The sequence below is a fragment of the Rhinolophus sinicus genome, chromosome 16 (assembly GCF_057876585.1).
Source record: "Rhinolophus sinicus isolate RSI-liver-muscle chromosome 16, RSI-T2T, whole genome shotgun sequence".
Classification (NCBI taxonomy): domain Eukaryota; kingdom Metazoa; phylum Chordata; class Mammalia; order Chiroptera; family Rhinolophidae; genus Rhinolophus; species Rhinolophus sinicus.
The window spans coordinates 153,878,032-153,895,168 of NC_142516.1; the positions used below are offsets into that span (position 1 = coordinate 153,878,032).

The following is a 17,137-nucleotide window of genomic DNA, read 5'->3' on the forward strand; positions in this document are numbered from 1 at the left end:
AAACTGAAAGCGCTGTACTCTTTCTCATAATAGAGGGCAATTGAATTTCGCTTGGTCTTCCAAACTCTATCACTAATTAGCAATTTCCTGCTCTTCCTGGCTCCTGGGATGTAGGCACAGACATATTGATCTAAATGATGGTGACGTATCGCTTTGCAGTAAGTGTCTAAGTGGTGTTGCAACACCCAGTACTTTCTAATAGCCTGTAAGAAGGACACCACCAGATCTCTCATTATCAAGAAGTAAGACAAATATTGGTCCCTTGATAAATGAAACAGAAAACAAATGGTTGTTGTGAACTTCACATCTCACCATGGTACTGTTTCATGTGTCATCTATTTAAAATTTTAATTAAAATATTAAATATGTATTGTGTTCTTGATGGAGAAAGACAATGTGATATACTAAATAGTGTTGTAATATATGAAAGTGAAGTGCAAGAAATGTGTGTAAACCAATGTGAGAAAATAACACAGGTTTAAATAAATCCCCTGAACCTGAAGCTTAAACACCCAAGGCTGACATAATAGACAGTGGTGACACCTTTTGGATTTTTTTGGACTTAGAACATTAACTTAAAAGCAACGAGAAAGAATAGAAGTGTTTTCAGCAGGATATTGACATTCACATTTTTAAGGCAGCATTTGGTATAATTTTTTTCAATTAAAATTTATTGGGGTAACCATTTTTTGGGTGGTTAACCATTTTAAACAATATTCACCAATAGTAGATTCAAGGAAACTAGTTAGGAGGCTACCACAACAACCCAAGGGAGAAATGGCTAATTGATGAGCAAACGAAAGAAACTGAGGATTGATCAGACATGGATGGGAACACCTAGTTAAGGAGAATAATATGAAAATAGAAAATTAGAGCTCAGGGCAATGGACAACATGCCCGAATGAAGGCAGCTATAGAGGTTATAGCTGAGCAAGAGGATACAAAGTTAAATAAGAGGTCATGACCTGGTTTAAGAGTCAAATAATTGGAGATGATGAGCAGTTCCAGATCATGATAAGAAAATATAGTTGGAGAAAGATGTCAGGGAATTGAAAAATCAAGATCAAACTAATTATCAAAGGCTAAGAATGGAAAATGTAGGGTAGAGTTACCATTTATAAATATGTGGTATGTCCTATATAAGAAAACAGTGATTTCTTGCAGAAATTACCTACCCCAATCTCTCTCTCGTTTCATAAATATCATAACCTCCAGTGTCTTTGCATTTTACATTTTTGTTGGTAAAATTATCCCTCTCACTAAATGGTACCCTGAAAATTTTATAACCTTTCATTGACTATACACAAAACTTTCTTTAGTTTTTAATTAACAATAAATCCTTTTTATAACAGAGACTTGCTTTGGCAAACATTTTTATGCTGTTTGCAATCACTGAAATTTTATTTTTACACACACTTGAACTTACTAAAACAGTACCTCAACCTTTAATTATGTAATCAAGATCTTTTAAAAGAAAACCTGAAAAAATTATTTTTGCTGTAAAAGAGGTCCCTAAATTATTTAGAGCATTACTTTAAAATTATCAATACAAATACTTTCTTTTAATCTTGTAATTTAATCTATATGTTTTCTTCTTTAATATTAATTATAATAAAAAATAAGCCTATGGCTTTCACAAATCTCTTATCAAAAATTTAGAAACTGATATCATCATGTGATTCAGCAGTGTACCATTATAGATTTGGCCCCACATAAATGGACCTGAAGTCTATATTTATTTCCTCCATAAATACTAAGATAAAATTCATTGTAAAATATCAAGTTAAAGCCCTTAGAAGTTGTTTTTAATGGGGAAAATTAGAGCAAATTAATGACATCTGCACTTGAGTATTTTTTAACAAAATATTTTATCATTCAACCTCTTCTTTGCTTGAAAAAGTGGACATATTTCTTTTTATCCAAACTTTTTAAAAACCAAAATACAAGTGAATTACTATTTTCATTAAAATATTTGTTATTAAAATACCAACATTTTTAAAAAGTAAGAAAGAATAGAGCAAGCAAATATAATTTCAGAAAGCACAATCCAAAAAAAAAAAAAAAAGGAACTCTTTTGTTGCGTTAGTGTCTTAAGACAAAATGATGTTCATTAAATAATACTTTTATGGTTTATTACATAGTGGCCTATTTGATGACAATAAATGCTGTATAGTAAGAAACACAAGGAAAACCATTTTTTGTTTTTTTCATTATTTGTAGCCATTAAAGCAACATTGAGCTTTTAATACCTGTTGGAGTAGAAGTCAAACATTCGGACTTTTATAAAAGCCATAGTAATGTGTTTTTATTGTCAATACAGTCATGTGACTAATTTTATAATTCATACCTCAACAGTTTCAAATCAAGCCCTTTCAAAAGTAAAGAAAGAACAATTGAAATTACAATGCTTAAAATATTAGAGAACGGTTTAAAATGTTTTTTAATGCACCAGAAAATCTAAGATTATTTTTATTTCTATTATAAAACAATTTTGTTTTATAACAATTTTCAAACATTATTTAAAATTTAAATTCAGTCAAATTTCAGAAACTGGGCATAGATACTAAAAGTCTTGATTGCATCTACTTGCTTAACATTTAATTTTTGCTTTGCTTGTAAATACTATCATTGAATGAAAAGCTTTTCCTCAATTTTACTTGTTTTCATCATTATGTACTATTACTCTTTCCATAAATGTAAATAACATAATTATAAATTGCATATAATTTTATTATAGACATGTGCAATATGTTAATAAGTAAAATTTCATCTATTCTCAAATAATATTAAATACTAAGGTAGTATTAATTCTTCTCTAATTTTTGCTGTTTAATTATTATCCTGAGTATATTTTGGGCAAAGATGACAAATTGTAGCACTTCATTAATGTATGTCTTCATGTATTTTTGTTCATAGATACTAATACTTTGCATATTTATGGCCTACTATAAAAAACATTTTTGTAGATATTTGTGTGTATATGCATTTAGCAGAATAAATACATTTAATTCATTACAAAAACATAGCTATGAAAAGTTTATTTTTATAAACATAATTATAATTTAATGATTAGAAAATACATATTGTTTTAAATAAAATTGTTATGAGAATACCTTGTTTTAGCTGTCCTTTAATGGCCTCTGAAATTGTCCATAGCAGTAGAAATAAGTACCTATTTTATTTAAATTAATTTTAAAATAGCACATTTGCAGTAGCTTTGCAAATTCTCTAACTCAAGGGTACAATCCCTGATTTTTATACATACCCAATCAACATTTTTTTCTCTGAGTATGAGATAAAATATTCTTAAAAATACTTCCAAGTGCACATTGCTAGCTAATTGGGTAGTTACAATACCATTTAGTTCATTCCTAAGTAGAAAGTAGGAATAAACATGGAAGGTCTAGTTAATGTCATAAAGCTAGAGTCTCTGAATGTGTTTCATATTTTCATGAAATAAGGTGGGTAAATATTATACAAAACACCAACAGCTTCTTAAAAACTTTCGGTAATGTTACTGGTTACACAAACACATCTGGCCTTCATATTTGAAATCTATGAAGCAAATATTTGTAAATAGAAAATTATTCCCCAACCTTAACATATTAAGAGTACAATAAAACATTCTCCTTGAAGAACCATCTTTACCACTAGCAAAGCAAACAAAGAAATATTAGAAACAGAAGATGCTATTGACAAATAACCTTTCATATATACATACTCATATATTAACTTCTAGCATCTGTTCTTTCAAGAGAAATAATATTGATATGGTCTAACTAGTGTCAAGCAAGCACTTTTGTTTAATGGGTGTTTTATGAAAATATCTTCTTCATTGTCCTGCCCTCTTCATTAATGCTGAGTCTATCTATTTAAGTGCTCAAAATCAACTTAAGAGGGTGATTGTAAATAGCTATTTTCTTGGCAATAAAATTTTCTCTATTTTCCTAAATAAAATGTGTGATATGCTTCCAAATTAAATTGCAATAAATGTAATATGTTGATTGCTTAGTCTATACTGTGCAGTTACTTCTCATAACATTCCTATGAAGTACTCCCATAGCTCTCATTTTACAATCAAGAAAACTAAGGAGTGAGGCATTTACATTAGTGAATTGTCTCAAGCCGTTCCAATATTAAATGATAAAGCTGGTATGGGGCAGATATCCTTGAAGTCAAAGCTCATGCTGTTTATACTTTACCATATGCCAATCATCTTTACTCTTCACTGTTATAAAAGCCACTTATACATGCAGAACGAAAGACAGTAAAACAGTGCAGAAGCTACCAAACCAATATCCTCAGCTTGTTTATGCTAGTTCCATTAAGTATTATCTCTCAAAAGGACTAAATAACATTCAGATACATCCTACCTCATTTAAAATGTAGAGTTTAAGATTATAATTTCAATCAAAACTTCTGAAAATATATTGTTGAAAAAGTTGAAGGATTTCAAAGCCATTATAAGAAAAGGAATCATTTGAGAATGTCGGGATGGGGGCAGTGGCTGGGGTGGGAGAGTCTGATAATGTTAGCAACAGAATTTTCAGGAAATATTTCAAAGATTTTTAATGCTATAAAAAGGGGAATGTGCGCACATGCCTTTAATAACACAGTTTATATGCCAAGCTGCTTTTATATTATTAAAACTATAATTACTTCTTACTTTGGTTAGTAATCAAACTTTCATTCAGTGCTCCAATTTTTCTTATTTTTGCAATTGAACTGAAATGATAATAAAGAATCCTATACTGGGTACAATGTCAGTAAGCACTGGTCTGGCAAATATCTAAAGACACTGGTTTAGGTAAAACTTTTTTGGGGGTGAGGGTAAGTTTGGTTTTGCTCATATACAATGTGAAATAAAATAAATGTATAAGTCAGCTCATCATTCAAACAAAAATAAAGTAATATATTTTATTTATTAATCATTTTTGTGAATTATTTTATCTCAAGCTGAATAAGTATTAATATGGACTAAAAGAAGGCAAATAGTATGGGAAGCAATTTGAAATACTATCAATTGTCAACAGAGCCAGCTTGTTACTGTGCATACATTTCAGCCAGCTATCTAGTCACTGCTATTTTGCTTTAGAATTATCATTATTGAATAAAACAAATGAGAAAAATTTAATTTTCAATTTAGTCTTCTCTTTAGAAACTTCAAATTCCACCATTCATCAGCTTCTCATTATGTGACAAAGGATTGAAAGACAAAGAGGAACCAGATGAGAAGAAACAGTTTCAACTTGCAGACTTTACTCCTTTCAAGAAGATATAAACTGGAGTCATATTGCAAAAATTACGCCTTAAAACATGTTTGTACTTTGTTTTCTGCCTAACCGAATTTAGGGTGCCCTCATATGCATTAAAAGATTGGGGGCGGGGAGAAAAAGACTGAATCACTGAAAAAATTATTGACTAAACAATGAACAGAGATAATATGTAGGCAATTAAAGATTCAACGGGTAATATCTCCTCCTTATTAGAAAGTTTTTAAAAATCGATTTAGAATTATTTTTGTTAAATTGCATGAGATGAATTTAAAATGATGGGAGCAGTACAAATTAATTATAATTTAAATGACCTTAAAGCATATAAAAAAAGAAAAGAATTATCTGCTATTTCTACTTAGAATCAATCAACTTTGAAAACAAAAATCATGTTATTATTGTTTTCAAAGCCTGAGGAGAGGAAGAAGTAAGCCAATTCAGGGATTCTTTGGAGTTTGCTAATGGGTCATTGTTGATTAGTGAGTATAACAGGAAGTTATACTTCCCTAAAGGCTCAGCCATGCCTCCTACCTGAAATAGGTGAAATGGGTTTTATACAAGCATGGCCAAGGTACCTTGTTTCTAGGAGACATGTTCTCTCTGGCTCCAGCTTCTTCTCCGGGAAAAATAGGGAATACTTTTAAGAAATACAAATACTTCTTCAATTAATAGTAATATATAAATATATTGTTAACAAAATCAAACATTTTAGAGGGCTTTTAAATGAAAAATCCTCTTAACAGTCCCCCAACTTCCAATTCTACTCTCACAGGGCCAGGAAAACAATACTATTTTTGTATATTTCTCATAATTCTCACATGTCATTTTAAAAATGTACATCACATTACAATATATATGAAAACTGCTTGTTTGATGGATAGATGAATTAAAGAAATAGTGAATGAAGAATCAATCTTCTGAAGGGAATTATTTCACATCTGAAATATGCCAAGAGGTAGTTTCAATATATCTCATTAAGAACTGAGGTTAAGGGACTTGGAGAACAGGCACTTCACCACTGGTAGCCTCCCGTAACCAATGAGGTGACAAAATTGGGATTAGGGTCTGAGGATTCTGTGCAACTGTCCTTGGGGCCAGAACCTGAGCCATCTCAGTATACCAACACTTTACACAGCTAAACACAATCTCTCATCTCCAAATGGTGATTGATGTTTTTGTTTGCTTTTTTCTGGACTACTAAGTACTCAGTCAGCCTTCCAGCAACTTCATTAGGTCTCCAGATGACTAATTAGAAACAATTGGCTGGAGGTAAGGATATGTAAGGGGAAAAAAAAAGGCAACAATTTGTTTTTACAACTTAATAGTCTCACAACTGGGTCTCCTCCATAGAAGGGGAAATTAATAATATCAAGGACTATTCCAACTCCAGAACAAGTACATAAAACAATATTTGTCTACTTGAAGTGAAGCAAATCTCATTGAAAGATCTCCACAATTTACACCCTCTTTTAATTAATGCTTACCACACCAGGAGATGGTGGCTACCTTATGTTGTCTTTCTGGCCACTGTTAATACACTGCTATAGTCATGACATTTATACCGCCTTTTCAAAGCCCAGCATTTTTGTTTCAACAGATCCTTCAAGTCAAGGTGAATAAATAAATACAGCAGAAAAAATTAATAATTTCCACTTTTACTTTTATATTGTTTTAACTTTGTTTTTAGAGTGGTGTCAGAAATCTGAACAGAATGCTGGCGTTACTTACCAACCTAATCTTTTATGCATGTTTGGAGGAAGAATATTTATAACCTGCTTGACTCCCTAGAATGTTACATATCGTTAGCTTCTCTGAAATTTAGGATTGTAAGCCTTGACACAAGGTTAGGGCACAATATCCTAGAAGGTTGAAACTGGCAAGGGGTATATCAGGAGTTGCCTTGACACCTGAGTACATATGAAGACTGACAATTAAGTTCGCAAACATGCCACTCTGCACTTACATGGCAGCACTGCACAAACAGCTCAGTAAGGTTTCATAACCTTGGTATATCAGTGTCTCACAGCTGTGTTCGTGTCAACATGTGGCAATGTCTTGCTGAATGGCATTCATTATTGTTGTTGCATGTTTTTGTGTGCCCTCGTGAGAATGTCTGACCTTGAATTAGAGCAACAGACAAACATTACATTTCTTATTAAACTTGGCAAGAGTGGAAGTGAAATCAGGCACATGATAGTCCAAGCTTATGGGGATAATGCCATGAAGAAAATGGCAGTATGCAAGTGGATTAAATGTTTTTCTGAGGGTAGAGAACACGTCACTGATGAAGAGCGGTCAGGGCAGCCAGTAACGAGCAGAACTGACAAAAACATTGCAAACATTCATTGAATTGTGTGTCAAAATCATCAGCTGTGTATAAGAAGCACAGCAGACCAAGTAAACATTGATAGATAAACAGTTAGGAAATCTTAACTGAAAATCTTTGCATGAGAAAGGTGTGTGCAAAGGAGCTCACCAATGAACAGAAGCGAAGGAGAGTTGAATATTGCCAAGACCTTTTGGAGAGGCAAGATGGTGTTTTGGGCCATGTCATCACGAGTGATGAAACACGGGTGTACCAATATGATCCTGAAAGAAAGCATCAAAGTGCACAATGGAAGTCAACCAGTTCTGCATAACCAAAAAACTTCTGTCAGTCCAAATCAAGAGTCAAAACAATGCTGCTAAACTTTTTTGATATCTGAGGGATTATTCATTATGAATTTGTACCAGGTGGACAGTTAACCAAGTTTACTATTTGGAAGTGCTGAAAAGCATACATGAAAAAGTTAGACGAAAACAACCTGAACTTTTCTCCATCAATTCATATCTCTTGAATCATGACAGTGCACCAGCTCACATGGCACTGTCTGTGAGGGAGTTCTTAGCCAGTAAATAAATAACTGCATTGGAACACCCTCCCTACTCACCTGGTGTAGCCCTCAAGACTTTTTTCTTTACCCGAAGATGAAGGAAATAATGAAAGGAAGACATTTTCATGACATTCAGGACATCAAGGTAATACGATGACAGCTCTGATGGCCATTCCAGAAAAAGAGTTCCAAAACTGCTTTGAAGAGTGGAGTAGGTGCTGGCATTAGTGCATAGCTTTCCAAAGGGAGTAATTTGGAGGTGACCATAGTGATATTAATCAATGAAGTATGTAGCACTTTTTCTAGAATGAACTCGCTAACTGAATTGTCAGAACTTATAAGTTCAAGTAGGACATGAAAAGCACCATACCAGCAGGGGAAAAAATAGGTCATTGATCTGAAGTTCCTAAGTACAAAATCCAGTATGGATTTTGAAAGCACCATTACCAAGTAATAAATAATAGGAAACCCAACCAAGACCAGAGCATTAGAAATAGGTAGGGATGAAGAACCTAAAGAATCTCTTTGAAGTGTAGAAATAAAATGACAAGCCTTTTGATTAGCCCTTCTTTTTTCTTTTCATGAATATGAAGAAATATGAATGAATGTAACCAGACATAGACACCCTGGGACAAAGCTATTGCTAGCCATGGGTAGTTTAAGTAACATGATATCACTGGTCCCATGTTACTTATGTCATTTGGACTATTTACTCTGATTCTCTTCAAATAAACAATCCTTACCTCACAACCTAGCTCCAATAACATGTTTACTATCATTCCTCTGTGACAAAGACCTCAATTTGACACTTTTCCTAATATTCCCATTTACGTGGGACTAAAATCCTGACTGATTTTACTTGCTCTCTTAAAAAGAGGCAAACTGTCTAGTAATCCCAGATCCTACATCGTGATGCCTTTATTTGTTCCTGCTTTTTTCCCTTTGGGGAACTTCCTGCCAAGTTGTATGTCTGCATTTTTCAGTCCTCCTGACCTTTCTATCATCATGCTCTTTTTGCCTGCCCAGAAATAGCACCTAACTACATGGCCAGATTTTCACTTGTTTCTTCCATAAATATAAACTGAAGACCTATCATGTGCCAGGCATATGCACACTCTCAGAAGTCCCAAGAGAAAAAAGATATTTCATACCCTCAAGGAGCTCTCATTTTAATAAGGATGACTTATTACCAACTAGATGAATCACAGTGCCTTACCTATCATAAACAGGAATATACACAAGTCTCCTTCCACCTGCAGTGAAGGCAGTAACAATTCCATAAAGTTCCTTGCAAGGAGAGGTCAGAGCTGGCTAGGGACACCTTCACAGAGGGCTGTGCTAGGCTTTGGATTTGAGCTAAGACTACCCAGTGAAGCATCTTCTAGGCATAGGAGACTGTGTTATACGTGGCATAGAGAAATTGGAGGACTTACTGTGTTTGGGAAGTGAGGGTATTTGCTAGTAAGAAATAGAGGGTAGGAAATGATGCAAGAAACATGATTTGGGGACAAAATAAGGTGTTCTTCAAAATAAGGTGAAGAGTTTTGATTATGTTCTATAAGAAATTGAGGCGCCATCTACAGCTTTTCAATCAGAGGTAGCATGAAATAACACTGACAGTGATGTTACATATGACTCTGTGTGTTTGGATCTTCACCAGCTCTTATTAACGGGAGCTGCACACATACACCAGTGCCCCTGATCTTGTCCTCCTGACCTCCAACCTCGACAACTCTTATTTTTGATAGGTTGAATGTTGATCATCAAGGACATTTTAACTTTCAAAATATCTAAAATACATGTTAATTTTCTGAACCAGACAAGTATAATTTCCTCTAATGTATAAAATGGTAACACAAGCATGTGCATTACACAGCAGGAGACAGAAAAGAGTTGAGGGTTTAGAATGGAAAGTATTTTAAAAAGAAAAAAAGGAAGGGCTTTTCTGAGGGTATAGCAGCAAACTTGAGCACAAACCCTACAAATTAAACTTGGGTATTTTGTTCTTTGCTATCAGCTGGGAACAAAAGGTAATGAATTGAAGAAGACTAAGGCAAAAATCATAGTGAAAAGAGTCTAGGTTCTGGAAGTAAATTATTATTAACAGGACTTTGTAAAGAGAGTATTTCTTCCTGCTAGAAATGACCAAACAAGGAGGAATATTAATTCTCAAAATGTCATGAACAAAGGAAACATTGAAACAGATTAGCCCAGACTAAAGGCAGGTGAGACAAGATGAAAGTAGTACATAAGGTGAGGTCACACTGGTTACTGCAGACAGGTCACCAGATAGGAGAGAGAGAAATGTTTCTGACTAGTGAGGAGCATTTCTCCCGTCATATAGCCTACTTGCAGACAGCTGTATGACCTAATGTCCTGAACCTGTCCTTACTGAAATAGACCAGAAAAAACAAAGGTAGAAAGGAACTAAAGATTAGTCAAGGTAGAAGTGAAGGTCAGAAAAACTGAATCAGAATAAATTAATGTAATTTACTGCAATAGTTAATATTCGAATTCAATGACCAAACTTTAGCCTTAAAGAATTGGGATCAAATCTCGGTTCTATCACTGACTCAGTGCCTGGCATTTTTAATGAAATACTGCCCCACTCTCTGCCTTTATTTTTATCATATGGAAAATAGAGATCCTGATTCATTTGATGATCCTGACTGTAAAGTTGTTACATGCAATAAACAGATAAAATGGAATATACAAATAGCACTTGACTTAGCACATAGCAAATATTCAATAAATGTTGAGAGAGAAAAAAAAGACACTTATCTTCCCACCCGATCAAGAGAATTATCTTTCTTCCCATAGTATAATGTAATTTATAAATAACATATTTTAAAAATACCAAGAACTAATAACAAATAAATCTCAATATTAGCAACAATTAAGGTACCCTGCTCATCAGAAATGGCTTCAAAAAACATTGAAAGTAGAGAAAGCAGAAGACCAGACTTGTGAGGACAAATGTGAAATTTGAGGCTAGAGGCCACGATCAGGACTAGAGCTGTGGTTATAGCCGCTGTAATGAGAAAATGACTCCAAATTTGGAAACTGGCAGAGGATTCAAGGTGTCTTCACAGAGTAACGTTCTAGTAGCTCAATTTGCTTGAGGAATTATTTGACTTTCAAGGTGTATGGATCTTCGTCTTCTCATGTACTACCAAGAAATCTAACAAGTCTGTAAGAGTTGAAGTTACCGTGCAGAAAACCAATGGGAATGTAAATGATCGTCTGAGAGCAATGAACATCATTTTATCCAATAGCAATAGAAGGAACTTCTGTCCAGGATAAAAGGTAACATCAGATGTAACTGTCTATTGCCTTGAAAGACATTTAAGTTTTGTAGTATCTGTTAGCACACGATTTCCCCATTCCTTTTACTGAATAATCTATAAATTTCTGGTTCTTGATTCTTTTTTGAGCTAGTCTTAAACAGCATACTGATTCTCTCAGTAATTGATAAATGAAATCTTTGGAATATGTTCAAATTTTGTGTATATGGAAGTCTCATTTTTAAGTTTTTGAACATGATACTTTAGTACAAACTTCTTTAAATGATAGTACACAACCCGTAAAGAGAAGCCTCGATTTACCATGTGCATTTGTTAATATTACATTTCATTATAAATATACCCTAGTTAAGTATTCCTATGCAACTCATTCCAGATGTTACTGTGGTCTTCTGTGATTAAGTTCACCATTTTCAAAGTCTTAATGATTCCTATTCAGGTGTTGATAAAAGACAAACTTTGAATCCATGGAGACTAGATCATGGTTCTGGCAGAACTACACCTCAATTGAGTCTGCCAAGTTTGCCAGCCATTTACATTAACTTTGCCTACTCAGCTGCTGATCAAAAAAAGATGGCACTAGATTTAGGTGATGACAAGTTACTACATCTCTCACAAAAGCAGTTAAAGTACAAATGCTGGCTATACCATCATTCCATATTTCAATATAAGAAGTGGGGGAGGGAAGACAAGGATGGCAGGCTTATCCATCACTTCAGGTTGTGCCAGAGCAGCAGTCTCAATGACCTCTTCCTGTTACACACCTACAATTGTAGTCTCACCACAGGGAATGAATGGAGACACTCCGTAACGCAGCATTCTCTGATAACGAGGCACAACATTTTTTATGGGTAACTGATATTATATGCTTTTAATTTCTAAGTATTTGTAAGTTAATATTTCCTTGGTAATAACTTACAAATTATGTACAATTAATAATCTTTTACTAAGCAAAAAGCATTCTGTAGGTTTTGTGCATTGTGTGTGCTAAAGAAAAAGCACGAGGCATAATTCCTGCAATGGATTGAATGAATGTTTGTGTCCACCTAAAACTCATGTATCAGAATCATAAGCCCAGTGTCTTAGGAGATGGGGCCTTTGAGAGGTTCTTATGTAACGAGAGTGAAGTCCTCAGGGGAGGGATTAGTGTCCTTATAGAAGTGTCCGAGAAAGCTCTCGTGTTCCTTCCACCACGTGAGGTTACCGTGAGAAAAGTGTGGTCTAGGAAACAGGTGTCACCAGATATCAAATCTGCCACTGCTGGATTCTACTCTCCAGCACTGAGAAATAAATGGTTGTTGTCTAAAAACCACCCAGTTGATGGTATTTTGTTATAGCAGCCCAAAGAGACCAAAACAATTCCTTTAATGAAGGTGTTCACCATTTAGAAAAATGTATTTTAAAATTATCAACAGTAACTAAGTGGCCCTGAAAATGTTTAAATTTTCCCAGGCCCAATTTATAAGGGAGAGTTATTTCAATTATGTTAGTAAAGAAGTTTCCTTTACTTGATGTAACCAAGTATTAAACAGGGGGCGCACACTGTGATTGCTGAAATCGTTATCTGAACAAACAGATCAGCTAGGCCACTAGAAGGAAGTAGGCAAAGAAGATATCCTGCTACATTTCACCAACTTGGGAAAACACTATTTTTCAAACCACTGATGTTCATTAAATTATTTTTCATGGACACTTACATAGTAACGTGAATTCAACTAGACTCATAAGACATTAAAGAAGGAAATCAATAAACCACCCAAAACAAACAAATATACAAACATGTACATACTGGCTGAAATTCCTATAAAAACATGAGTCACTTGAGGAAAATGTTATAAAATCTTTTCAGTACAAATAATACGTATGCAAGCTTTGTCTTAAACGTTTTAGGGAGGGGGGAAGAGGAAAAATATGATAACGCATTTCTTCTGTTGTGCAAGTCTGAATTTTTTTTGTCTGTTTGTTTTATCATAGATAAACATAAGCTACTTACTTGTGGAAGGACACCTGAACAAAAACATCAGAAACATTTTTCCCCCTTTGTTCTCATTAATAGCTTTGTTCCTCAAAATGGCATCTACATAGCAATTAATGTTTCAAATGATTTGGAAAAAATCTTAAAATAACATCTTCATATTGACTTCTACTTGGAATCTTCCTTTGTCTTTTCCAAATTACCGTGTTTCCCTGAAAATAAGACCTAGCCGGACAATCAGCTCTAATGCATCTTTTGGAACAAAAATTAATATAAGACCCGATGTTCTTTTACTATAAGACCTGGTCTTTAATATAATATAATATAATACTGGGTCATATGTTAATTTTTGCTCCAAAAGACGTATTAGAGCTGATTGTCTGGCTAGGTTTTACTTTTGGGGAAACACGGTATGACATATTTGGTAAAATCATTTTTTTCTTTCTACAAGTTAAACTAAATGTGCTCTCAGTCTGTAATATTCTTCTTACTTGTTTTGTGGGATATGAAGCATTTTAAGGATGCCTAGGTAAAGATAATTTATTTCAAGAATGACTCAAAAACCATTCTTGATCAAAGTTCATCTCCTTTTGAGATGAAGAAGTCTATGATAACATTCAGCAGATCTCTAAAATCTCTACAGGAAAAAGAATGTTGAGAAAATAAAAAATCACACATGTAGTAATATGCAGAATGTTTTTACAGCATTAGTACTGACTTAGAAATCATTCTACAACAAACATTCTCAGGTGTCATCTTCTCATTATCACTGTAAAAGTCATATTTCTATTTCCACATCTCTTATTTGGATCTTGCTCTCTAACCTGTGCTAATCTACAACAAAGCACCAAAGAGCTGCCATCTATTTAAGAGAATTTTCTTTCAGTGCTTTATTACACCACCCACCCAGGCCTTTAAAATATTTTATCTTTATTGCAGAATGGATACCTTTTGTTTCCTGTGAAGATAACATTAGCCATTAATATTTAGGTATGGAGAATTTTGTTTTAAATTGGCCTACAACAAACATTTTTCTATCTAATCATAAGAACGCAGATTCATTTCCAAAACAATGTGCTTTATCCCTCATCATCCACACTTCTATGTGCTCTGTGGGGAAACTACTATCATAATTTTGAATCTAGCACTGAAAAAATCTAGTAATAGAAGCTTTCAAAATGCTATAGTAGTAAATAGATTAGTTTTACAAGTATAACCTATTTGCCCAGCTGACTGCTTTTGGTATCATTCATATGTTATCTTCTCTTATTTTGTTTAACTTTAAATTACTATCTTGTGTAAATGCAAACATCTGTTAAGGTATATTCATTGTTTTATTATATTGTAAAGTCAAGTATTCATAAAAGAATACTTTTTTCTTCATTGTCTTATTCACAAATCTTTATTAAGTAACTCCAGAAATCTCTACAGGCTACACATGACACTATTTGAACCTTTTGACAAATAAGGATTGCCATGTTAGTTCTTATGAATGGTAACCACATCAAAACATTATAGTAAATAAAATATGACAAAAAGACATTATTAAAAATGTACTCTTTATGCAATTTTCTTGTAAAATACTACTTTTTAAACATAGTGAAGCGTTGTCAGTTTGAAATTAGATGAACTAATGAATTTCTGTTTTCCAATATTATAAAATACCAACTACATTTACCTCTGAAATAAACTGTATTTCGAGTATATTTTATACTCAGAGAACATAGGTATTTGTAGCACAAAGGACTCATTTGATTTATGGCCTTTAAAATTCTATTCTTAAGATCAGGAATCCTGAACATGGACTTATTTGACCTTTTAAAAATGTTCAGTCCTTCATATCAGTTTAAAAACGGATTTTAATGACACATTTTTATTATTAGAGGCGATACATAATTAGATGTGATACACAACTAGGTGTAAGTACATAATTGAAAAGTTTTTGGAAATTTGTTCTTTGGAGGATATATCAGATAGCATATTTGAAAATGTGATTTTATTAACTTAGAAAACAAACAACTGAATGCCTAACATGTACCATTTGTAAACATTTTTCATCATTTAATCGGTTCAAACAAATATTTTTGCTCTATTTTACCAAAAATATACCTAACATCAAAAATATTAAATACTTTGCTTGGGTGCAAATAAATTGTAATTAAGAAAGTTGATATTGGGTCTGATATATTTGATTTCATAGACTTGTCCTTTTGATTACACAGTTCCCTTTGGAGCATGGTAAACTTATTAACACAGAGACACAGAGAGAAGAAAAGAGATGTTAGGAAGGGCGATATTTAACCATTAATTTCTTCAAGGAGAATCATAATAATATCAGAAATTCGTTTTTCTGTAATTCATACATTTGTTTTTTGTTTGTTTGTTTGTTTAGTTTTATCTTCTCTCCTGAAAGACACAGAGTTGATGAAAAACTTTCTCAGACTCCCCCTTTTCTGGTGTGAGTTGTAGAAGCTTCTTCGTTAAGGGCACACAATTTTCCTGTTTAGAGAATGTTTGTGGTAGCAAATTAAATAATTGCCTGATGTGGAGAAATTCATTAGAGAGTAAATTGAGTCTTCGAATCTTTTTGTCCATGACATAAATTGAGCATGAAACCTTATTTCTTTCAAGATGAAAAGAACAACGGAGTTGAGTCCATGAAATTTGTTTCTACTTAAAGATATTCCATTACGCACACACTGAAATCTTAATAAACTCCCAAGTACTTGTTGAATGCCTACTATGTTCATAGAATTAAATTTAGATGATAGAGAATTACAAAGGTATACAATCCAGCAGTGAGACTGTATTAACCAACTACAAAACTTGTGCTTGTAGGTGTTCTTACATTCTGTTTAAAAGAAAAGAATTTCCAGTAATTTCTTCTAGTTGCTATAGAAATTAATTTCAAAGCTATACTTTTAACAATTCAGAAAAATGCTGCCTTTTCTTTGTGATACAATTGTTCTCAGATGTTCTATATAGTTCTCCTTTTCTTTTTTCTTTTTCTTTAAGCCCTAAATTAGGCAAGATGTAGGTTTTGCTCACAATTTGTGAGCTTCTCTGTATCACTCACCATTTATGTAGTTACTTGGCTACTCATCTCTTTTCTAAGGTCATATCTAAAGTTCCACCACTTCTTATATGTTTAACCGTGCAAAAGATATTTAACCTCTGTGCCTCGGTTCCCTCACTTAAGTTAACAGAGGCTATGTATTATGTTTGTATTCCTAAGATTAGCTGACATGTCATGCATTCAATTAATATTTGTTACATGGATAAATTCCTTTAATTATTGTTTGGTTATAAATTAATATTGAAAAAGAAATATTAGATTACAATCAGAAAGACTACGTTTGCTGTTATTATCTATGTTTACTGTTGATTGTTCATACAAAGTATCATGACAGCTAAAACTATTTGAAAGAAAATGAATCAGCAACACAATGGATTTTTTCCAACCTATTCCAAAATGAAGACAACAAATTAATATAATGACCACATAGGTTGAATTACAACAGAAAATATAATAAAAAAATAGTGGCCAAATCAGTATAACTACAGTTATGAAAGTGTAAATTGTTCCAGGGTGACTTTTTTTTCCATCAATAATTTTATTTGATTACTAATTATATTTTAGACATCAGTCTTGAAACTTAGCTCTTTTTCAGTTTATGCGTTTGGAAGTCTTTACATTGAACTTATCTTACATTT

The 17,137-nt window shown here is 33.2% G+C and overlaps 1 protein-coding gene across 2 annotated transcripts in view; it reads right to left on the reverse strand.

The window, feature by feature from the left end:
* The window catches only part of GPC5 (glypican 5), a 1,207,509-nt gene that overhangs the window by 432,962 nt on the left and 757,410 nt on the right, over positions 1 to 17,137 (reverse strand). The window lies entirely within an intron of this gene.